The following is a 24660-nucleotide window of genomic DNA, read 5'->3' on the forward strand; positions in this document are numbered from 1 at the left end:
TTGTTCCCCCTCCTATTCTAGTCAAATCCGCAGAGGCACTCAGCTAAGCTACTGTATGAGACAAGAGACAATTGTCTGTTGCACTTGTCTCCCATGTCTGTTCTCCCATGTCTGTGATGCAGACAATATGAATGCATCTGTGGGGCTTTGTTGTGCTACTATTGTTGGTTTGCGCAGACATGGAGTTTAATGCAGATGTCTGAATGTGATTTCTTTGGAGTAACAAAGTTCTCTCTGTTATCCAAGTTGACGAGACAAGCTTGCTGGCTAAATGAGTAGGGGGGGGGGGGGGGGGGGGAGTTTGTGTATCCAATGTTCAAAAGTGATGCTCAGAGAGTAGAAATATAACAATAGTTTGTTTGCGGTAAGGAAACATACAGCATAGGCTGCTGAACAGCATTCGTCAGAAACAGTTAGAAATATTATGATAGTTTATGGTTTCCTCCATTAAAAATGTAGTATAATCTTAGCATCATTGACCTTGAACACCCAAATCATCTATTTTAAATGTAATTTTAAATCATCTATTTTTCATGCACAGTGCACATGATGCCAAGTTTAGATATTTTGCACACTGAAGTAAATTCATCTGGTGAAAAGTGAATGACAAAATCTCAACAACACTTGCTGATAGAAAGTATATTGGTGCTCATGTCTACTGTAGTGTAAGAATAGTTGTTGTTGAAGTAGAGTGGCTACTAAATCCACAGATGATCACCGTCTTGACATGTTTGTCTCCTGTAATGTGTTTGACAAGTATTCCACAAGTCAAACACAACTCATATGACACATCGGTCAGAATATATCTTTTTTGTACAGTAACAGTACAAAGAAATCCTGAAATGTGTGACCGAACATGCCCTGTAAATGATTTAGTCTCCATTCAATGAAGCCAAATAATAGTTCATAAATATGCAAAAAGATCTAAGAGCTTTGCATGAACAATACAAATACTGTACACAAATGAAAACGTCTCAGCCTTGATGTCATCATACAAGCAGCCACTAAAAGCCCTAGAGTTACACAAAAACCCTGTAAAAGTATACTGTGGCAGAGAGCCAGAACAAAGTGCTTCACAGCAACTGCACCTTACGCACTCCCCTGAAAGCTTTCCCATTCATAAGCAGTTTACTTTACCCACCGATGGATTTTGCCCCGCTTTGCACTGCAGAGACATTTCAGTTGAGGGGGAACTTCTGACCCAAATCATGAAAGTATATTAAACAACAACAAAAGAACCCCCCCGCCCCCCGAAACGAGGCGGTGGCAGTGTGCAGTAACAGAAGAGAGGCCAGCATCCAGATGGAACAAGTCTTCATAAGGCAGTAATCCTGCGGTAGCGGAGCAGGGCTGTCATTAACCAGGAACCAGGAGACGGAGAGCAAGAGGTAGCAAGTAGCAAGCACAACAGGAAGAGCTGCCCCACAATTCCAGGAAAGCCAGCTCCACCTACAGTAGGAGAGCCGGCCAGCACTCAATTACTCACTGGAAGTATTGGCAGAGAGAGAACAAGAGAGAGAGAGACAGAGAGAGAGAGAGAGAAAGAGAGAGAGAGAGAGAGAGAGAGAGAGAGAGAGAGAGAGAGAGAGAGAGAGATAGATAGATAGATAGATAGAGAAAAAAGAGAAAGAGCGAGAGGCTGGATATAAGCAGGGACAGAGCTCCATAGGACCCTGGTTGGTCTTGTCAGTATAGCTTTGGCCCTCACACAGGACAGACAGGTCAGTGTCCTCTGTGCTCTGAGCCCTGCCCACTGAGCTCTGATCCAGAGAGGAGAGAGAGGACAGCGTCAGGATCCGTTTTCCTCTGTGACCGTCACCTCTGCCTCTCCAGCGGCACAATGCTGCCCTGTGTGGCGGAACTTTTTTTGGCTCTGTCACCAGGGATTAAAAAAAGAGAAAGCCTGACAACACACAAGCACACATATACAGATGTAGGATTTTAATATGAGCCAGTTTGCTACAGCAGAAAAAAAATTCTGCAGCAACAGGAAATGTGAATTATTATGTGAATTATAATGAATCGACATTTTTGTAGGCGTTGATATACTTTCGTTTGGGCAAATCAAGTCTAAGTGGAAATGACAAACTTTAGAAGCCATTTTTAAAACTCAAAATACATTACAAGTTAGCATTTCCTGCTGAGCAGGAACATTTTCAGCAATGAAAGACTGGTCAAATTAAGATCCTACATCTGTACACAGGCACGCAGGAATGTGCACACACACAGGGGATGGGTTGGGATGGGAGCCTTGCTGGCAGCAGGATTCATTCGAAACACAGGGAGGGCAGGCAGGGATCTCTGATTCCCTGTGCTCCCAAACAGCAAGTTGACCTAGACGGCACAGATTACATCTGTCTGCCTCTATACAGACCATCAGTGTCTCTCACTGAGTTGAGGCAGTAAGCCTACAAAGCTTCACAAAATCATTATTAGACCACAAAAGCTCCACATTCTGTTTTAAAATTAAACCATTCCATTTCTAGCCCTCTCCTCAAGAGCAGTGCAATCTGTAGTCTCTTCATGATAAGAGATGTGTTCACTTGTAGGTAAGGGTTTGTGTCTACCTTCTACTATTTGCTCTTCATGTCCCTCCCTCCCTCCGGTCCATTTGAATTCTCCTATCATTCAAAATTACATTGAGATAGAATCCCCTCTCTGACAGACAGATCCATACTGTAGACATCATGGACATGTCTTGGTGAACACAAAGGGGTGGGTATGAAAGTGAGAGACACATGGTGTTGGAGATGGCATGGGAATGTGAATGGCATTCTCCTGACTGACTTCATGTGAAGCCTCCAGCTGGGCAGGAATGCCTGCTGTACTGCTGCAGTCTTCTGTACTGTAACGTCAGTGACTCAGTGTCAGTGATTCTCAGTGGGGGAGAGTGGGGTTCATCAAAACACACTCAGGACCCAGAGGTTCCTAATGAAAAACCCATGCCCACAGTTCCTTTCCACACCCATAGTAGCCTTACACATGCCTGCTATTTTTATTTAAAACAATTCTACACTAAGTACTCAAAGAACATTTGCCACACATATGCAACACATTCATGCAGAATTGTTAAAACACTGTCTATAGGAAATAAAACTTTACTATGCGTCAGTATTCTAGTCATACACAAAGATCATGTTGCATTAACCTTTTTCCCATTGACAAAACATTGATTGATAATGCGTGGGTGGAGATGAATGATCAATTGCCTTGAAGCCAGTCGCCTGTCTGTCCACTGCCAGCTTTGGAAAAAGGCCCATATGAAATGTGACCTTTACGATGGGGCTGGGACGGTCTCTACAGCCAACCGGGGTTGGCACCTACAGTCATTGGTTGGCACTGAACCCACCATCGATAGCCAGTAGGACTGTGCATCAGCGTGGCCTGAGAGAGGGAGAAACACCACACAAAAAGCCAACTAACACCGCCTAATGTGTAGCCACATCTAGACACCACCAGCCTAAAGAGCCCCACAAAGCTCTCGTCATAAAGGTTGTCAATCCCCAACATGTAGAGCCAGCAGGGTCAGATTAAGTGCAGGAAAACTGATAAATCGCTTACTCACAGAGTTAACTGTAAATGGTTTATTCCCAGGGCCCAGACATGCAGGGTGGTATCTCTGCAGAACTGAAAGAGCAGTGGAACAATAAACAGGGATAGGCATCACTGCACGTGGTACCTGACAGTTTCCCAGTCTGGGATAGGTGCTTGCATCTTGTATCAAGCATTAGTACTAAGCAATATGGCACTTAAGGGAAACTCTGTATTTGGATATTAGGCCTAATAACTCAATTGAAATGTTATTTAAACTAGAGTCATCCTTGGACAAATATGACCTTTTGGGCTGTCTAAGGCATTGCATCTCAGTGCTTGAGGCATCAATACAGACACCCTGATTCGATTCCAGGCTGTATCACATCCGGCCGTGATTGGGAGTCCCATAGGCCGGCGCACAATTGGCCCAGCTTCGTCCGGGTTTGGCCGGGCTAGGCCGTCATTGTAAATAAGAATTTGTTCTTAACTGACTTGCCTAGTTAAATAAAGGTTACATTTAAAAAGAAACATGTGCTCTCATTTTTGTGCCAATTTTTTTCTCTCCAATTCAAGCACCTTTTTAATTGGCTATGCCAGACTCTTTTATCATCTCTAATGATGGCCGCAATCCATATTTTTATTATTAGAGAGAGAGAGAGAGAGAGAGAGAGAGAACTTGCTCTTTTCCCTTCTTTTCCTGGGGCAGATACCTAACATCATTATCTGTAATCCTGTCTTCACAGCGTATCTGTGACCAATGTGTGGCCTGGTGCTGCACCCAAAAGCAGCCGGCTCAATGGAGCGGCCCAACGGTCCACTCTGTCTGCCTAAAGTGATTTACAGCTGTGGCAAGAGGCAGATGATTAGACAAAACCTCTAATCTCCCAAATCTGCACCCGTACGTACACATCACTGTGATTATCAGCAGGGGCCTCATCCTGACCCACATTCACCAAAAACATGGGAATTTACTGCTTTCATATATTAGAAAACAAACCAGGAAGCACAGTGGTGTGCTGTGTTATCTAAGTGGAAAATAGAAATCAACATTTGTTTTACTTCAAGGGCCCCTCCACCTGTCAAATATGATTATGTTGAAAAGGCAAAACAGCTTTATTCAGGGATTTGCATTATACTGCGTTTCTACTATTGAGGCGAAGCTAATGCACAACCAATTGACTATGGATTTGTACTGCATGTATGGAACTATAATGAGAACATGTGACCTGTTGTACATTTCAACACCATTTCAGTATATTTAATATTTTGATTTATTAGGATTCCCATTAGCCGACGCCAATGGCGACAGCTAGTCTTACTGGGATCCGAAACATAACGGAAAATACATTATAGACAAAAGACTCGAATTGACATATATTTAAAAACATTAACATGTAGTGTGTGTGCATCTATCAGTTACATATACAGTACATGTCATTACATACACACAACAAGTAGGTCACATGGGGGAGAGGCGTTGTGCCGTGAGGTGTTGCTTTATTTGTTTTTTAAAATCAGGTTTGCTGTTCACTTGCACTATATAAGATGGGAGTTCCATGCATAATATTATCCCTTTGATTATAATAAAGTGCAAGACGTGCCGCTCTGTTCTGGGCCAGCTGCAGCTTAACTAGGTCTTCCTTTTCAGAACTTGACCATATGACTGGACAATGATCAAGATTAGATACAACTAGAGCCTGCAGGACATGCTATATTGATTTTGACAGTACAGTAGGTGTTTCATTTGTTAAGTTGATGTCCTGTTGAGGGATATTGATTACAAATGTGTGCCAATAAACAATAGCCTAGAGTAAGGGGTGTACATGTGAACAGACAATAATACAGTCATGAAATGCAACCATCTAAAAAACAATACACTGCAAAGTAGTTTTTTTTGCAGCTGAGAGCCCAATGCTGATTTGATCAAAGATAAGAAACTGGAAACGGAGGCCACTGGTTGGATTGATACATTGCCAGTTAGCCTTTAGCCAGCAAAGCAGTCAACGAGCTTTAGAACAGAGGGTCTGTTAACTAGGCCAGCTGTTGGCAGGGCCAGTCTTTCTGTAGGTCATCCTGGTCAGTAATCAGAACAGCCAAACTCTCCCATTTCCTCCCTGCTGCTTGGCAGGTGGCATCAGCAGGAACATGTTGTTTTCTTTCCATAACCACATGAACTTTCACTGAATTCCCTTAAGACTGTTGCTTTCCCAGCAAAGCCCTAGACCAGCATAGATGTCATGATAACAGAATTGGTCACAGTTGGATTACACTAATCTCAAATTCCAGTCGTTTTAATTAAAACATGATCAATCAAAACATCTTTCGTCCCTTGGTCCCCAAATACTGTACAAATAACTCAGTAGATTAAATTGAGGGTTTATGAATATCTCAAGAAGATTATGAGTCATTGAAATTACTCGAAAATGTATGGGTTAACTTCAAGAGATATATTTTCATTCTTATGAAATATACTGTTTTTCATTGCTGCATTGTGATTTCAGATCACCACATGGAAATTGATGGACAACTCAACCCACTGAAAAACAGGTTAAAGGGGGACATCTTGTGGCTGACATAAAAACTGACGATCCCTGACATAATTTAATATTTGGTTAAGCTGATGATAGGTTACGAACTATGCATACACAGACTTCTGAAATACTTTCTGTAGTAGCGTCAAACAAAAAGTGACTGTTGTTGACTCCCAAACAAACACACTAACCTGACTGTACCGCTGCGTCTTTGCCTATTTCAACACCTACATTCCAAAGACTGAATCTCAACAAATGATTCACTGACTGACACATTCCATGATACCTCTAGTGGCCAGCCCACAAGGTTTCCATGGTGATACATTATTTACCACACAAGTGATCAAAGAGCGACTACAGAGAAAGTCAGCCATTCTTCAGCTCTAGTGGGAAACAATGACTTACTAATTAATAAGGAAAAACCCCAGGCTCCAACAGCAAAGTCTAAATTTTACACTTAGAAAATAAGACGTTCGTAAGGATGACTTGCCCAGAGATAAGCTCTGTTGTAAAACTACAGGGAAGCTTCTGACACAATATTACACATAATGCTTGAGAGTTAAAGAGGTAACCCAGATCGCGGAACACTGCTATCTTTCGCTTGTGTTTATCTTATCTTATCTGAGGTGTATTACATTTGCTGGGGCATCAGGAGATGTGTTTTGTATACACAAGGACATATTTTCAATCCCCTGGTAGCACTAGGATAACCCTCAGACTGTGTAACAAACGCAAGGTCTTTATTGGCAATACACTGTTGAAAATAGCAGCTTCACTTAACAAAAACAGCTTTAATTGACATTTGTGAGAAACCAACATTCTGAACTCGTCACATTCTACAAGCTGAAGAACAATAAAGGCTGGCATTTCAACTGCATTCTGCAAACAGCCTGCTCGATTCAAATAAAGATGGATTACTTCTTGCACCTGTCTCATAAATGACATTTTCATGACGATCAATGTGTAAACCTTGGCATGATGTCAGCACTGAAATTGGCATACCGGCTTTTCTAATCACAAAAATGAGGTGACATCCAAATAATGCTGATTACAGACGACCCATCGCACATAATCACACCATTGATGTGTTGTTGTATTGTTTCCTTTCACATTCACATGGCCTCTCCACCGCTGTGTTATTCTACACTCTGTAACGTCACTTTGATAACTCATCTGTCATCAAACGTAATGGCATTTCTGAGTGCAATGCAGCAGTGACATCAGCTTTTGAGCTGTACCCTGCCTCGAGACTCAGAAACTTGTTCTGTCGACACACTGATATCAAGCACTTACTGCACAGGCACACAAACACACGCACACACGCACACACACACACACACACACACACACACACACACACACACACACACACACACACACACACACACACACACACACACACACACACACAGAGAGAGAGAAACCACTTGCTTGAAGGAAAATAAGCAACCCCAAAGTAAGCAGTAACCTCTTTTTTACCTGCCACATGGCTAAAGTCCCATCATCCACAAACAGGGGGAAAAGAAAAGAGGTCTCACAGTTGACAAGTCTGGTAATACTGTACTAGGCCAATCCACTGTAGCAATCTGGACAAACTAGCTCACCCCTACGCTTAAGCGTTTACCTCCAGTACCAGTATATTGGCTCTGATTTAAGTTTCTGGTCCTCTAACCCTGTCCTCTCAGCCTATTGAGAAGAGGCAGGAGGGTTGAAGCTGTCCTCCTTTTCTCTCTGTTCTACTGAGTACTGTATCTGGCCCCTGTGGGCTACAAACTGTTGCCCTAACCAATCACACAGAGGGGGAGGGACCTCTGAGAGGGGGGGGTGTCTGTTCAGGGATTGTGAGCTGAGAAGCGTTGCCATCTAACACTCTGTTAAGACAGTATATCCAAATGGCACATATGGTATTACTGTACTAGAGCATGTTTATAATCCAATAACCATAAATCATAATTTATGTAGGTTAAGTTACTTGCCGTTGATGTATAAAACCACAACAGGTATAACAATCCAGTTATTAATCCAGTATATCACAATTATTTTTTTAATGCGCCACAACATACCAATGTTGATCTAATTGATGAAAAACACATCTGTAACAATATGAGGTGGTGGTTCTCACACCAGTCCCCGGGAAACTCAACACAGACCAGAGTCATATAGCAAAGTAAAACAGTCAATGACGTCACCATGCATGCACTGTAAAATGATGCATTTCATACTACTGTACACCTACTGTAATGTAAATACGGTATCAAAGCAAGTACTGAGTAATGACACACAGTACAATACGTTAAAATTTACTGTATTATACTGTAAAACAAAAGAAGAGTTATACTGTAATCGGAATTAATGAATGAATGGATGAATGAACTACATTTATTGAGGGGAGAGGGGTTGTATTTTACAGTATTTTACTGTAATTACAGGGGATTGGTGCAAGCAGGTTGGCTGCTAGGTAAAGTGTTTACACATTATGTTTTTTAATGATATTGGATCAAAGTAAGATGACCAAAGTATGAAAAATGACTGTTGCTTTTATATTGATCAAGTTTGATCATAAAGTTACTGGCTCCCTCCCCCATGTCAAACACTTGGATTCAGGAGGCGGGGTTTATTAAGGCAATAGGGTGACCTCACCCTAACTCTCATTTTAGTACACCAATGGTAACATGGTATTCTCCTACCTAATTTCAATAAGTACCGTCTTGTCAGCAAATATATTTAAAAGTGTACATTTAACATATTTATATGTTTCCCCTTTCATCTGTGTCTGGTGTTAGCTAGCTACTTGCTAGCTAGGTCATCATATGTTCCAAAGAGTTTGTTACTGTTGATAATACCCCAAATTACCATATAAATTATATTGTTAGGTTACAGATTGTATTATACTTCCACAGAATTAGACCACTGACCTAACAGGTCAGCAACACCCACAGTGGAAAAAAAACGAATGACTTTCATAGTCATATTAGCTATATTGTTACCCATTCGCTTCTTTATAAAAACTGTGTTCATTGTCACAACAGCATATTTTCAGCATTCTCATTGGAAACATGATCATAATGCTGACCTGACAAAAAAGCAGAACACCGGGATGTTTTATCTTGACTTCTATCAAACTTGACAAGCACCGTGCAAGTTTCTCGCACCGAGCACACGCTCCATCTTGCCCGGTAAACCCTTTTACTGGACATTGAAACATGGAAATAGAGGAATGTGTTTGAAACAGTTGACTGAGACAGTGTTGATAGTCTCAGTTTGTTGGCACCAGTTGCACCGCTCTGTGGTCATGTGGGGAGGAAAAAAAAACGTCCTCTCCTAACGTCTGCAGCTACCAGGCAAGTTTGGCAGCCGCCTGTTGATGCCATCACATCGTATAACATCTGAGCAATGCAAAACCTTGGCGTCCATCACACCTTCATAGCTAAAGGTTATAGCTCAGCTCACATGTTCCACTACCTGGAATGACCTTTAATCAATGACCTCATGGGATCACTATGACTATTGATATCTCATAATAAACCCTGTGTTAGTTTACCGTGCTAAGGCTCCAGCACAGCATGCTGGCTACAGAACTCAGGCAGTAATCGATTTAGATTGGTAATTACCCAGACCCGGACGCCTGCCATGAGAACGCTCATGTTTCCTTTTTCACTTCATACCACTGAAAGAGACATCCAGTTCTTCTTTGGTTGAGCAAAGATTGAGCAATGAATAACAATAGCTCAGTAACCAATTGCACTAGAGCAACTGGGCTTACCGCGATGAAATACTGTGGTTTAAAATATGGTACAAAACCACAGTAGTGTGCACAGTTTATTTTGACAACTAATCAAAACAGAATCCTCTGAGATGAGAAGTGTGTGTGAGTGGCCAGTGCACACTGCATAACGTCTGTCATGGAAATCTGCTCCAGTATGACGTTGATGGCCTACAGTAAATACAATTGCTGCCATTGTTCCTTCTTCATCCTAATCAACATTGGCATATCAGTCCCTCAGAGGGCTGCCACAAAACAATATTGTACAGTTGCCTTAATTTGAGCCAGTTTGCTACAGCAGGAAAGTATTACTGCAGCAACAGAAAATGTGAATTGTTATGTAATTATTGTTCTTGTTTTTTTGTAGGAGTTGAGACACTTTTTGTTAGGTCAAATCAAGTCTGGCATTTTTTGGGTGAAAATGACAATGACTGTAGAAGCCTTTTTAAATCATGAATACACAAGAAGCTTGATCCTACATCTGTAGGACACAATTCCAGCCCTGTCTATTCACTGTATTGTATTGGACACTGGCCAATAGCTGTGTATAAATACCGCCACTATCAATCAATAGTGACCTCTACTTTCCAGATGGATTTAATGCCAGGCACCACACCCTAATCGGGTACCCCCCCCCCCCCTCCCTCCCTTAGCTGGCAAAAGTTTATTGTGATGTGATTAAGAGGTCACTAAATATAATACATTTTTTGTATTAAAATGTTTCTTAAATATTTGTTTATAATATGCAAGTGAGGCGCTATCAATTAACTATACAAATGTAAATATGCATGTTTAATGCATTTTTGGCACATTATTCAGAAGAAAATGTTATCTAGAATAAAAATTGTACAACACATATACAGTGCATTCGGAATGTATTCAGACCCCTTTACTTTTTCCACATTTTAATACACTACAGGCTTATTCTAAAATTGATTAAATGTGACCCGTTTCAGGAAACTAGGCTTATGTCGGGACTCGTTACTTCACAAGAGACCTGTTAGAACGTAAACTTATTTTCTTTATCAAAATGTGTTTTTTTGGCAGAAATGCCTTCTCGAAAATGTGAATTTGCCATCTGTAAAGATGAATCAAATTGTTAAATTACGAGCCTAGTTGGTTTAGCTAAAGAAAAGGCAGCAACCTTCCCTCTAGCCATGATTTGCTGAGATAATGAGTGAGCTAGACATGCTGAGAGATGAGTTTGGATTGGTCTGCCATGTGGCACACTTCTGTCTATTTGAGCTGGTCAGTATGTCTAGGTAATCCTGTCTAATGCATCTTTAAAAAAATTATGTATCGCTTATTAAAACTGCTTATGTGTTGCTCCCCACTTTCTGGAGGACCGAGTTTTGAAATCAGTGGATGATAGCTAAGGAGATGGAGAAAATACCTTTCTTAGCTAGCTAACATTGAATCTGGTTGGTTAGCTACCTTTAGATTTATGCAGGGTAGTAATGTCATGAGTTGGGATTATGGTTAATTGTTTGCCTAGCTAGTTAACGTATGTTGGTTAGCTCACTAGCTAACGTTACATGTATGACCTTATTATTCGTATATCAGAGCCATTTGCTTAGCTAGCTATAGCCCAATGTTAGCTAGCTAACATTGAACCTGGTTGGTTTATTTACCTGTAGATTCATGCAGGGTAGTAACGTCATGAGTTGGGATTATGGTACATTGTTTGCCTAGCTAGCTACATGTTTTACCAAAAGACTCCATTATCCAAGTAACCATTTTGGTGCGTTCGTACTCCGATATCATAGCACTCTCATCTGTTTGTGCCAGAGCTCAGAATAACTGCTGAAACACCCATTGAACATGGCCGGTGTCAGTAAACGTCTGCAAGAAAGAGTAAGTCAATTGTTGCCAGCAGCACAGTTAGTCTGGATAACATGAACACAGCCTAACTAGCTCTGCTAGGGCGAGAAAAATGGTCAGAGTGGGATGTTCTCTCATTATGTGTATGGAAGTAGCTAGCAAGCTAGCCAATGTCAGCCAGTTAGCTTGGGTGCTTGACTGCCATTGTGAGGTTCAGAGCGTTGGGTGTGCACTCTGAACTCTCAATCTGACAGCACAGTTACAGTCACCAACGCTCTGGATTACATAACAGCCTAACCAGCTCTGCTAGGGCAGTAATGTTCAGTGAGCTGTTCTGTTATTTCTGTCTTGAAGTAGCTATCAAGTGAGTTTGGGTGTTTGATTTTTGTTGTTAGTACAGAACGCTTGGATCAACCCTTAAAGAGATGGGTGGGGCTAAGGTTTAAGAGGGTGTGAACGATGCTGAATGGGTGTAGACAAAGAAGGGCTCCCCATTAGTAGTACCAAAATATTTAAAGGCCATTTTCTCAAAAGTTTATCAACTTTCAAAGCAAAATTACTTTCCCATTGTTTCTCAACTATAGTGTATGATGTACCATTTGTAGCTCTGAGTCTCTACTTTTCTCCAATGTAAAAAAGACCATTTCAAATTTTGCTACATAAGAACGATTTGAGTCGGTCGGTCACAAATTGTTTTCCCCCCATCAATCTGCACACATTACCTGGTAAAAACAAAGCAAAAACAGGTTTTGCTAATTTCTTAAAAATAACAACTGAAATATCACATTTACAAAAGTATTCAGACCCTTTACTTTGTCTTCTTGGGTATGACGCTACAAACTTGGCACACCTGTATTTGGGGAGTTTCTCCCATTCTTCTCTGCAGATGCTCTCTCAAGCTCTGTCAGGTTGGATGGGGAGTGTTGTTGCACAGGTAGTTTCAGGTCTCTCCAGAGATGTTTGATTAGGTTCAAGTGCAGGCTCTGGCTGGGCCACTCAAGGACATTCGGAGACTTGTCCCGAAGCCACTCCTACGTTGTCTTGGCTGTGTGCTTATGGTCATTGTCCAGTTGGAAGGTGAACCTTTGCCCAAATCTGCGGTCCTGAGTGCTCTGGAGCAGGTTTTTATCAAGGATCTCTCTGTACTTTTTTCCATTCATCTTTCCCTCAATCCTGACTGGTCTCCCATTCCCTGAAGCTGAAAAACATCCCCACAGCATGATGCTGCCACCACCATGCACCAGTTTCCTCCAGACGTGAAGCTTGGCATTCAGGCCAAAGAATTCAATCTTGGTTTCATCAGACCAGAGAATCTTGTTTCTCATGGTCTGAGAGTCCTTTAGGTGCCTTTTGGCAAACTCCAAGTGGGCTGTCAAATGCCTTTTACTGAGTAGTGGCTTCTGTCTGGCCACTCTAATGCATTTCCCAAAATAAAAATAAAAAACTGTTTTCGCATTTTTGTATTTAATACATTTTTGAATAAGGCTGTAACATAACAAAATGTGGAACAAGTCAAGGGGTCTGAATACTTTTCAAAAATATATACACAACATACAACAATTTCAAAGCTATTACTGAGTTACAGATCATATAAGGACATCTACATAAATTAATTCTGCCCTAATCTATGGATTGCACAGCCACTGGGGAGCCAGGCCCAGCCAATCAGAATATATACATTTTTCAGGCTCCAGTGATGGGATCAGCCAATGTGGACATACATATTGCGGGCCGAACGTTCCACCACCCCGTCTGGGTTGCAGAGGTCAGAGAAAAGTGGCTGTTGATTTTGGACTTCCTACGCAGGGCATGTTGACAGCTGGATCTTCGAGCTGAGGTGCTAATCTTTTATGGCAGTCCTGCCATACATCTTCGGTGTTCCCGAAGACTGAGACACTCCAGACCCCAGTACTATCGAAGCCTTGCCCTTTGGAAGAAGACATCTCACCCCCACTAGCAGGCACGTGACCTGTGCAACCCCCCCAGTGTACAGCACCTGTGGACGTGATCACACCAACCATGCCCAGCCTGACTCAATCCCTATTCCCCACACTCATCCAAGCAGTGACCCCCAGGTGTGGACTACAACCAGGTAAGTGACATAAATGTCAAGGACTCCTTCCAGCTGTCTCGAGTGGATGAGTCCCTTGACTTGGTGATGGTGTTCACATGGTTCTCTTCTTTGGACCTTCGAAGCGGCTACTGGCAGGTGGCCATGGCTCCAGAGGACAAGGCAAAGACTGCTTTCACCACAGGAAAGGGGCTGTGGCTGTTCAAGACCATGCTGTTCGGACTATGCAACTCCCCAGCAATGTTTGAACAACTGATGGAGAAAGTACTGGCTGGCATGCCTCCTGAATGCAGTCTAGTGTACTTAGAGGATGTGCTGGCACATGGGCTGGATTTTGTTGCTGCCTTAGAGGCGCTGAGAGAGGTCATAGAGAGGATCCATGCCGCAGCCTCAAGCTGCACCCTGAAAAGTGTTGCTAAGGGAGGTCACGTTCCTCAGCCACAGAGTGAGCAGCGAGGGCCTCAAAACAATGGAGGACAAAATCGCTGCAGTTCAGGACTGGCCTACCCCCAGAGACATTCACTAAGTACCGGAATTCTTGGGCCTAGCCCAATACTACAGGGGATTTGTGGAAGTCTTTTCAATAGTGGCTGCTTCTCTGAACTGGCTCCTGAAGAAAGGGAATGACTTCCAGTGGAACCAAGAGCAGCAGGTTGCCTTTGAAGCCCTGAAAAAGGCCATTTGTGAAGCCCCCATCTTTGTTGCCCCAGACTCACAGAGACACTTCACCCTGGCCACCGGGTGGGTCTGGGAGCAGTCCTGTCATAGGTAACCCCGGAGGATAAGCGGGTAGCATACTACCCATACTATAGACATACAGTACCTTCAACAACGCGGAGAGGAACTACTCTGTCACTCGCCGAGAACTCTTGGCAGTAGTGGACTTTACTCATCACTTCCGCCACCACATCTGTGGCCTGCCCTTCGTTATACGAACAGATCATGCAGCTTTGAAGTGGCTTCTCTCCTTTGAAGAACCTGAGAGCCAAGTCGCCCGCTGGATAGAGCAGCTGCAGGCTTTCCAGTACACCATTGTTCACTGTTCTGGGGAGAACCACTAAAATGCTGATGCACTGTCCAGGCGGCCATGTGGTCCTGAGTGCAAGCATTGTGAGCGCACAGATGCTTGTGAAGTGCTGGCACTGTTGCCAGCAGACACTGGTAGGTGGATAGAACAACAGCAGGCTGATCCCGACCAACAGATGGTGTTTGGCTGGGTGGAGGAAAGATCTTGCCCCCCTGCGATGAGGTGGTGGAGCAGTCACCCACTGTGGTCATAGTGGCCTAGGTTAGAAATAAGACATGGATCACTAAAAAGAAGCAGGTTGGAACCAGCCACAAGTGAGGCTCGTTTGCAGTTGGTATTCCCCGAGGTCCTGAGAGAAGAAGTGCTCGAGCTACACCATGGATGCCCTGGTATAGGACATGTTGGTGTTACCAAGAGACTGAAGCGAACCCACCAATCCTTCTACTGGGGACAATGTAGACAGGATGTGGAGGAAAGTGCCCTCACCATAGTGCCCTCAAAGCTCATCACTAAGCTAAGGACCCTGGCACTAAACATCTCCCACTGCAATTGGATCTTGGACTTCCCGACGGGCCGTCCCCAGGTGGAAAGGATAGGAAACAACCTATCCGACACGCTGATCCTCAACACAGGGCCCATCAAGGGTGCGTGCTCAGTCCCCTCCTGTACTCCCTGTTCACTCATGACTGCATGGCCAGGCACGACTCCAACACCATCATAAGTTTTCCGATGACACAACCGCGGTAGGCCTGATCACTGACAACGATGAGACAGCCTGGGAGGAAGTCAGAGACCTAGTCGTGTGGTGCCAGGACAACAACCTCTCCTTCAACGTGATCAAGACAAAGGAGATGATTGTGGGCTACAGGAAAAGGAGGACCGAGCCCGCCCCCATTCTCATCGACGTGGCTGTAGTGGAACAGGTTGAGTGCTTCAAGTTCCTTGGTGTCCACATCACCAACAAATCATAGTCCAAACACACTAGACAGTCGTAAAGAGAGCACGACAAAGCCCTTTCCCCCTCAGGAGACTGAAAAGATTTGGTATGGGTCCTCAGATCCTCAAAAGGTTCTACAGCTGCACCATCGAGAGCACTGGTTGCATCACTGCTCGGCCTCTGACCGCAAGGCACTACAGAGTGTGGTGCGTACGGCCCAGTACATCACTGGGGCCAAGTTTCCTGCCATCCAGTGCCTCTATATCATGAAGGCCCTAAAAATGGTCAAAGACTCCAGCCACCCTAGTCATAGACTGTTCTCTCAGCTACCGCACAGAAAAGCGATACCAGAGGGCCATGTCGAGGTCCAAAAGGTTTCTTTGCAGCTTCTACCCCAAGCCATAAGACTCCTGAACAGCTAATCAAATGGCTACTCAGACAGCTCTTTTACACTGATGCTACTCTCTGTTTATAATCTATGCATAGCCACTTTAACTCTGCCTACATGTACATATTAACTCAATTACCTCAACTAATCGGTGCCCCCGCACATAGACTCTGTACCGGTACCCCCTGTATATAGCCTCGCTATTGTTATTTTACTGCTGCTGTTCAATTATTATTTTTATTTTTTAAACATTTTCTAATTTCTATTTTTTACTTAACACATTTTTTCTTCTTCTTAAAGCATTGTTGGTTAAGGGATTGCAAGTAAGCATTTCACTGTAAGGTCTACAGGTGTTGTACTCGGCGCATGTGACAAATACAATTTGATTTGATTTTGATTACACAAGACAGCATGGATGTTGCCCACAGATTTGCCCGACAGCAAAGCCAAGGCAGCTGGTGTGCTGCAAAAGAGAGGGTACGATGTGCATGTGATGGGGCAACATTTTACATCAGGAGACCTGGTGTGGGTGTATGGCCCTAAGAGCGTGAAAGGCAGGAGCCCCAAGCTGGACAGCAACTGGGTGGGTCCCTGCTACATGGTTGGCCGGGTTGGAGAGGTCATATGCCGAGTGAGGCTAGCATGGCCACGCAGTTGTCACCCACCGAGACAGAATGATGGCTTATCAGGGCGAGAACCAGCCCTACTTCGCCTGTAGCTCACCACATCCCAGAGACCGCAACTCACCATCCCACAGAGACTGCGGCTCACCCTCCAGAGTCACCCATTCAACCCCCCAGTCACCAGAGGGCCGGACGGCCTCACCTGTGGTTACCCGGCAACATCAGAGCCACTTCCGAGGTGAAGTGGTGACCCCGATGGGGGCACTGGTGCCTCCATCAAGGCCAAACACTACATTCCCTGCTTCCATTCTCGCACCCAGAGCTGGACACCCTTCTCCGCCTACCCCCATTGCTCCAACCCAGAGGCTACAGCGTTCAGATACTTAATCCTTGGGGATGAGGACTTGAGGGAGGGAGCAATGTAGCGACCCTCAAGGTGTAGGGTGGGCAGACCCTGCCCCAACCTGTCAGCACCAGTCACATTCAATGTTTATGGGTTTGTCATGGTAATAGAAAAGGGCTGCTCATAGGTTTTGTGGGGAGATAACCAGTGTCTCTCTTGTGTTTATCTCTCTGGGGAGATACCTCCTGCTGGACTGTGATTTATCTAGTTCAGGCTAGGTTGGTTGTTTTGTGCAACTCCCCGTTACCCTTTGCATTGAAACATTAAAATGCCTTTTGCCGTTAACTGTATTTCCCTATCAGTCCATTTGTTATTTAAGCTATCGAAATTATAAGATCGGGAAACTCGCAAACGCCACAGTATTTTGATATTTTCACTACATTAAAAAATCTAAATGCTAGTGTTGCCTTTTTCACTGGTGTTGCCTATATTTTAATGACAATTCAACCTTTCCAGAATGTAATCTGATTATTTAATTTTCATATATATTCAAAGACCAGAAAAGGTTAATGATGAAATTAAGAAATGTTTTTGATTAGTAATAATTTACTTTAAACAAAACACATTTTTCTATAATAGCACAAGTGACTGTAACACCAGTGACCAGAAACACCAGTAACGAATCTTCAGACTATTCCATTAAAACCATCAGGAACAGTAACACCAGTGATGGTAACACCAGTGACAAATCTTCAGAAAATATAGAATATCTAAGATGGTGGCCACAGTATCCAAACCACATTTCTTAAATTCTAAATAAATCACTTAATGATTGGATTTCATCAACTATTTGAATTAAATGTCCCTTTACCCTTACTTTAAACTGTGTAACACCAGTGACACATCTTAAGGCTTCACCTGAAATTGCTAACATATGAAGAGAGAGTGCAGACTCACCATGTGCTTTTGAAAACAGCCCTACATCCAATGAACCTTTGACCAGGTAAGAAGTTCGTTTTTATAATGGGGTAACACCAGTGACATTAAATTGAGGGACAGCTATTCTCTGTAAATTATTTATATAATGTAGTTGATATTTAAGTATTTTATGTAATACACACAACAAATATAATACTTCCCTTGGTATTCGTAGATTTAAAGTGGGAAAAAAAAATTTGTACTAACTATGTTTTATGATATATACAGTACCAGTCAAAAGTTTGGCAAGCGTGTACAAAGCTGTCATAAAGGCAAATGGTGACTACTTTGAATAATCTCAAATATAAAATGTATTTTGATTTGTTTAACACTTTTTTTTGGTTACTACATGATTCCATATGTGTTATTTCATAGTTTTGATGTCTTCACTATTATTCTACAATGTAGAAAATATTAAAATAAAGAAAAACCCTTGAATAAGTAGGTGTCCAAATTTTGACTGGTACTGTACGTATATAAAAGTTTGCAATATAACTGTCTTACATATGCTTTATTAACAATGACCCATGTATGTTAATTTAAAAGTGGTTAAAATGTATAACATTTTGATCATTCGTAATAGTATGATAAACTAAATAAAATATATTTTCAATTTTATTTTGCATAATAAAGGAGCCAAACGCACAAACTAAACTATTCTCTTCATATTAACACAGAGAGAGATGTCACCCTACAAAGGATAAACCGTCCTCATCACCACACCTACTGTGATGCTTGAATTTGATGTCTTTGTTAATAAAAACACAAAACTGGCTCTCCTGTATGTACACACTATCGATAAGATCAGCTGAGGCTTGCGGCCAGCTGACCACGAATCAGAGGGTAGGTCAGAAGCTCCCATCATGGAAACAAACAGAGAATCTTGTGATTATCTCTTACCAGTCACTTCTCCACACACAGCCTGGGTGACAGATTAACATAGCACTGGCTTAGACGCCTTGAAGAACAGGAAAGAGCTGAGAACACCACTTTCCTTCCTTCAGCAGCCTCTCTCTCTGACATGGTTGGTCTCTACTGGTCTCGCCTTTGCCACTATCTGTGAAATTCTCATCTCTCTCTCACACACACACACACACACACACACACACACACACACACACACACACACACACACACACACACACACACACACACACACACACACACACACACACACACACACACACACACACACACACACACACAGCCCCTCTCTCTTCTCTAATCCTCCTCATAAAGAGTGCGATCCAAATACCTCCAGCAGACTGCAGAGACTTCTCAGGCTTTTCCTCTTTGTGTTGTGTTGTTGGCTGGGATCATTAACTTGGTCCCTGGAGACTTTGGGATGTAAATAATCCCCCTCCTCCATAGGGAGGATGTCAATCAAACCTGATGGTGGAGACTGAGGGGGCTGGCTGCCAAGGAGACATCCCTGATTTAAGCAATAAGGCCCGACGAGGTGTGGTATATGGCCAATGTACCATGACCAAGGGCTGTTCTTATGCACAACGCAACATGGAATGCCTGGATACAGCCCTTAGTTGTGGTATATTGGCCATATACCACAAACCAGAAAGTGCCTTATTGCTATTATAAACTAGTTACCAACATATTTAGAACAGTAAACAAGTCATTTTATGCCATACCCATGGTATATTTTCTGATATTCAGCCAATCAGTATCCAGAAGCCAAACTACATGTTTTTATAATGGTAATTAGGAAATTGCAATGTATGGGATAAGAGTGATATCGGGGAGTGGGGATATGGGGACATGGGGATGGGGGTATGGAAATGGGGGTGTGGGCATTTGGGGATGGGGGAGGTGGAGGTGGCACAGCTGGGCTGGCCTGTACATTGATATTGGAGCGGTCTAATGCACTGCATCTCAGTGCGCCACCCTGGTTTGAATCCAGGTGGTATCACATCCGGCCGTGATTGGGAGTTCCATAGGGCGGCGCACAATTGGCCCAGTGTCAGCTGGGGTAGGTCGTCATTGTAAATCGTAATTTGTTGGCGAGCCTAGTTCAATAAAGTTAAATCAAATAAAAAATAAATATTGATTTGCAAGAAGATTCTTGATACATGTAATATATGTGTACTTAGCTATTTATATGCATTATTGTTCACCGTACAATTTCATTGTTCATATGCCACAGTTACATATCTACAGGCATTTAGCTTGCGAGTACAGTGTGAGCATTTTCTTCAAGACATAAGATCATTTTTAAATGCATGAGTAGGGATGGCATTGAGGAGAGTTGGCGGGGAGGTGTAAGGCTTTGGTTGCCATGGTGGTGTGCAACAGCTCGACAGTGCATCTTGGCTCTTGTGCCAAACAGCACTCTAATCCTTTCATGGCAAGTCCTCCAGCTCAGCTCTCTCTCTCTCTCCCAGATCAAAGCCTGCTTGTCTCCTACTGAGGCCCATGGCTGCCTGTCACTCTCCTCCTGCTCTCCTCTCCTCACCCGCAAGCTTTCCTCTTCTTACTGTGATGACTGGTCAAATGTTTTGAAAAGGCAAAGCAATTTGTTTACAAAGACTCTCTTCGCACAAGGCAACTGGACTTGTGAAGGGTCTTTCTGTTCTTAAGCTGACGACTTGACATGGAGAGGCTTGAGGAGTGTTACTGATGGAAGGTTTGCACAAAGGATTCATAACAGAGGTGTTCAAGTTGGCGTTTAGAAAAACCTGGGTTGCCTGCCCCTCTCCCTCTCTTCACATTTGAGCTTGACAGGAGCTTCCAATTAAAGTGTGTGAATTGTAGTGTGTTAAATATTAAATCAAAACAGCATTATAACATGTATACATTGCCCTCGTTTAAAAAGATCGGACAAAGGATACGCAAACAACTCATGACTGTAACACATATGCTGTACACACGCAAAGCCGTGTTTGATTATTCTCACTTCGCTTGACAGAAGTATGTCCCACCCACTCATTACAATACCACATGTGCCAACTCTAAAAGACACCAACCCTGTACCCATCTGACACACAATTGACAATATATTTCTACACTGTAGAAATACTGCATTGAAATAACTTTTATGCTATAGCTTCTGTATAGTTGCTTCTGTATAGCTTCCAGGTAAGGCACCAGAGTATACAGGATTGGTCCATAATAGCATTTTCCACTGAACTTTTTGAGAAATTCCATTCTGATTGATGCAGCAGTGTTGTTTCCTCAGCAGTTAGGTTATTTGGGGACAAAACGTTTCTACTGGTAACAACTGGTTTAGCAGCAGAAGATCAAGTCCAATATCACACCCATTTGGAGCTGAAATAAGGATTGAGTGGAAACGGTTTTATTTGGTTACATTTTTAACCACTCCAAAAGGGACATGTCTGGACTGTGGTTAAGCAACTGTCTCCACCTCACCCACATGAAATCCAAACTGATCCTAAATCCAGGCTGACGCACAAAGCTACATTTATGATTTGTCTGAGAGAAAAACAAAAGAAACAAAAGCATGATCGTTTTTTAACTATTAAAACATTTTAATAAACTTCCCTCAACAACATAATAATACCATAAACAATCAACTTTTGTTACGTCAATTTGTAATCTACATCTGACAGTGTTGTACCTGACTGAAGTATATAGCGTCCAAACTGAGACCGGGATGAATTAGGTTAAACATTAGGGTACACTCTTGGAAATAAAGCTGCAAGTTGGAACCAAATAAGATTTTTTTTATTTTTATTAAATTGTACCCCTTTTTCTCCCCAATTTTATGGTATCCAATTGTTTTAGTAGCTACTATCTTGTCTCATCGCTACAACTCCCGTACGGGCTCGGGAGAGACGAAGGTTGAAAGTCATGCGTCCTCCGATACACAACCCAACCAAGCCGCACTGCTTCTTAACACAGCGCGCATCCAACCCGGAAGCCAGCCGCATCACCGTGCACCTGGCAACCTTGGTTAGCACGCACTGCGCCCGGCCCACCACAGGAGTCGCTGGTGCGCGATGAGACAAGGACATCCCTACCAGCCAAGCCCTCCCTAACCGTGCGTCGCCCCACGGACCTCCCGGTCGCGGCCGGTTACGACAGAGCCTGGGCGGGAACCCAGAGTCTCTGATGGCACAGCTGGCGCTGCAGTACAGCACCCTTAACCACTGCGCCACCCGGGAGGCCCAAATAATGTTCTTGAGATCAATACCACAGGGAAACTATTTTGGAGTCTCGGAAGAATCATAAATGGGATGGTTCTTAAAAGAACCATACAAAGATTCCAAAACCAGAAATGTTTCAGCCCTCCAGGATAGGAATTGAATAGCCCTGCTTTAGGGTTTTAAGCCTTATTTACATATTCCCAGGGTGCCTTTAGAGTGAATTGTAGAGTTACCAGTGCCACCCATGGCTGTGTTTGCTAGTGACAGAGAGATGATTGATGCATTTATTAATTAACATAACTATGGCCTTCATGTATAACTTTGTCATAAAAAAATTATTATTTAAGACAAGGCTTTCAGTTGAGGGCCTTCTTTTACTCTATACAGTGGCCTGTAAGTCATATATTACTGCCCACATCAGGCCTTCAAATCACATTATGCTGGTTTGCAAAGTGAAGTGTAATTCCTTTTGGAATCCAGCCTGATTGGGGATATTAAATATTTTCAGAAGAAAAATCACTCGCAACCTGCATTCAGAATGACTGCCAGGGTTGGGAAGATTAAGATATTAGACTACTGTGCCTTAATACCAACACTGGGGTTATTCTACACCACTGAGTGTTAATTTAACTCATTACAGTGCTAATTGAACTCTTGAATCAACACTAGAAATGTTACACTGACAAACAAACACTAGTTAACACTGGCCAATTTGCTGTGTGCTATGAAAGGGACACATCTGCATGCTTCCATTCATTTGAAGAATCTTTTTAGAATTCTGAAGAACCAGATGCCATGTCAAGAACCCCACACGTAACTCAAAGGTGCTTATTCGGGCAAGAGTTCTTGAAGGAACCTTAAGAACTGAGGAAGAACCATTTTAAGAACCTTAATTTTTTTTCAATGTTAGCAACAAATACAGCTTCATCAAATCCTGAATTCCTTGAATATTCATCCGTGAATTAAAAGTAATTTACACTCAGAAATATTTACTTAGAAGTAATTGTCTTTTATATATGAGCATTTACCATTTGCTCTGATGAATACCATAATATAGAACAATTCTTCCAAACAGATTAATATTCATCCATGCTAAATAAGTCCATTAGTAGCCCAGGGATATTTCCTTGGTGGTGCTTGGCACGTCAAACATAAGAAATTGTGGCTTAGAAAAACCTTCTTGAAGTCGAAGATAAGGGATGGAACAGAGAAAGCACTGAGGCCTGATGGACCCAAGAGTTTAAAGCACATGGGTGTGTCAGAAATGTGTCATATGGACTGGATTAACACAGATCCATCCAACAGTTCATAATTGACTTGCTGTGATCTGGTTGTTGAACAATTTAACTAGTCCACATGATTCCAACTAAACAGATAGATTAATATTGAAGATTTCAGGTACAGGCCATATTCTCAAAACGAGCCATTGTTATTTCCTATTTTCAAAAAATGGCTTAACAAGGTCCGCAAAAATGCTTCATTAATCAATATGCTGTTGTGTCCTTCAAATCTTATGTCCTTCAAAAACCTCACACTAGAAATACACATCTTAAGGATTCATACAACACAATTACAAATGAACTTTTACTGCACATGTCCAGATCATGGATCACCATGTCAAGAAGCTATGTCTATATATGACACGTTCAAGCTCAGGATAAATAGCTAGAATCATTCATTACAACAACTTTCCGCAACATTCAGCCCGTGCAGTACAAGCACTACTCACATGCTATGGTCCAGGGTGGTCCTGTCCAACGGAGAGGAGAGATGCAACACCCACTGAACGGTTAAACACTCTACTGCATGTCACTGGCACATGGATGAAACTCTGCCTCCAAACAAAACACAGCCACCTAGTTAGTGTGGTGCCTCTCCCTCCCTCTGCCCCTGACCCAGCCGCAGCCGTATGCTCATGGAAGCGTGTAACGGGCTGGAGTAGCGTCACTTGCACTGGGTTATTTCATGGACGCGGCATCCATTAAGGGCTGGGACTGTGCTTTTGGCCCTGACACTCCCCTGTCGCTCCCCTCTCTCCCCTCCGTAAGACAAAAGAGCAAGCAAACAAAGACGGGGGAGTAGGGGGGAACCTTGGGGATCAGGCTGCACACAGATGGGGTCAGTCTCCAGGGCTCTGCTGCATCGCTGCATCACAACCATACATCATCACAAAAGATACATGAAGAATACACGGCTCAATAAAAGCTCCTCATGAAATCATGGTGAAATAAATGTGCAATTGCAAGGCCATACAATGGGAGAAGATCTAGGGGAAAGGAGGACTTCTTCATTCATGTGTCCATGTGTTGATGTGTCCATGTGTTAGCAAATCAGATGTGAGAAAACGCAGATGTAATCGAAGTGAATGCATGCTTTAGGCAACATTTTTCAGAATTATTATAAGGTCGTATAGAATATTTATCTACACACTAAAACATCTAATAATAATAGAATCAGATAGGGGTTGTGCGGCTTGTAAGTATCAACTTCATGAAAAACATAATTTTGTAGATTTAGCGGGACACT

General features: G+C 42.8%; 1 protein-coding gene across 8 annotated transcripts in view; it reads right to left on the reverse strand.

Annotated features, from left to right (window-relative positions):
* mid1 (midline 1) overlaps window positions 1-24660 on the reverse strand; it is a 61348-nt gene that overhangs the window by 16595 nt on the left and 20093 nt on the right. Inside the window, exon 1 of one of the 8 annotated variants that reach the window (XM_031805926.1) lies at window positions 23864-24061. The exons of 2 other annotated variants lie outside the window; for them this stretch is intronic. The gene's annotated coding sequence lies outside the window, so the exon portion shown is untranslated. Of the gene's footprint in view, window positions 1-1141; window positions 1546-7544; window positions 7834-23863; window positions 24062-24660 lie in introns of those variants that run through there. 5 more of the 8 variants (XM_031805923.1, XM_020461904.2, XM_031805927.1 and 2 more) reach the window with 5 other exon arrangements.

Source organism: Oncorhynchus kisutch, linkage group LG26 (genome assembly GCF_002021735.2).
Source record: "Oncorhynchus kisutch isolate 150728-3 linkage group LG26, Okis_V2, whole genome shotgun sequence".
Classification (NCBI taxonomy): Eukaryota; Metazoa; Chordata; class Actinopteri; order Salmoniformes; family Salmonidae; genus Oncorhynchus; species Oncorhynchus kisutch.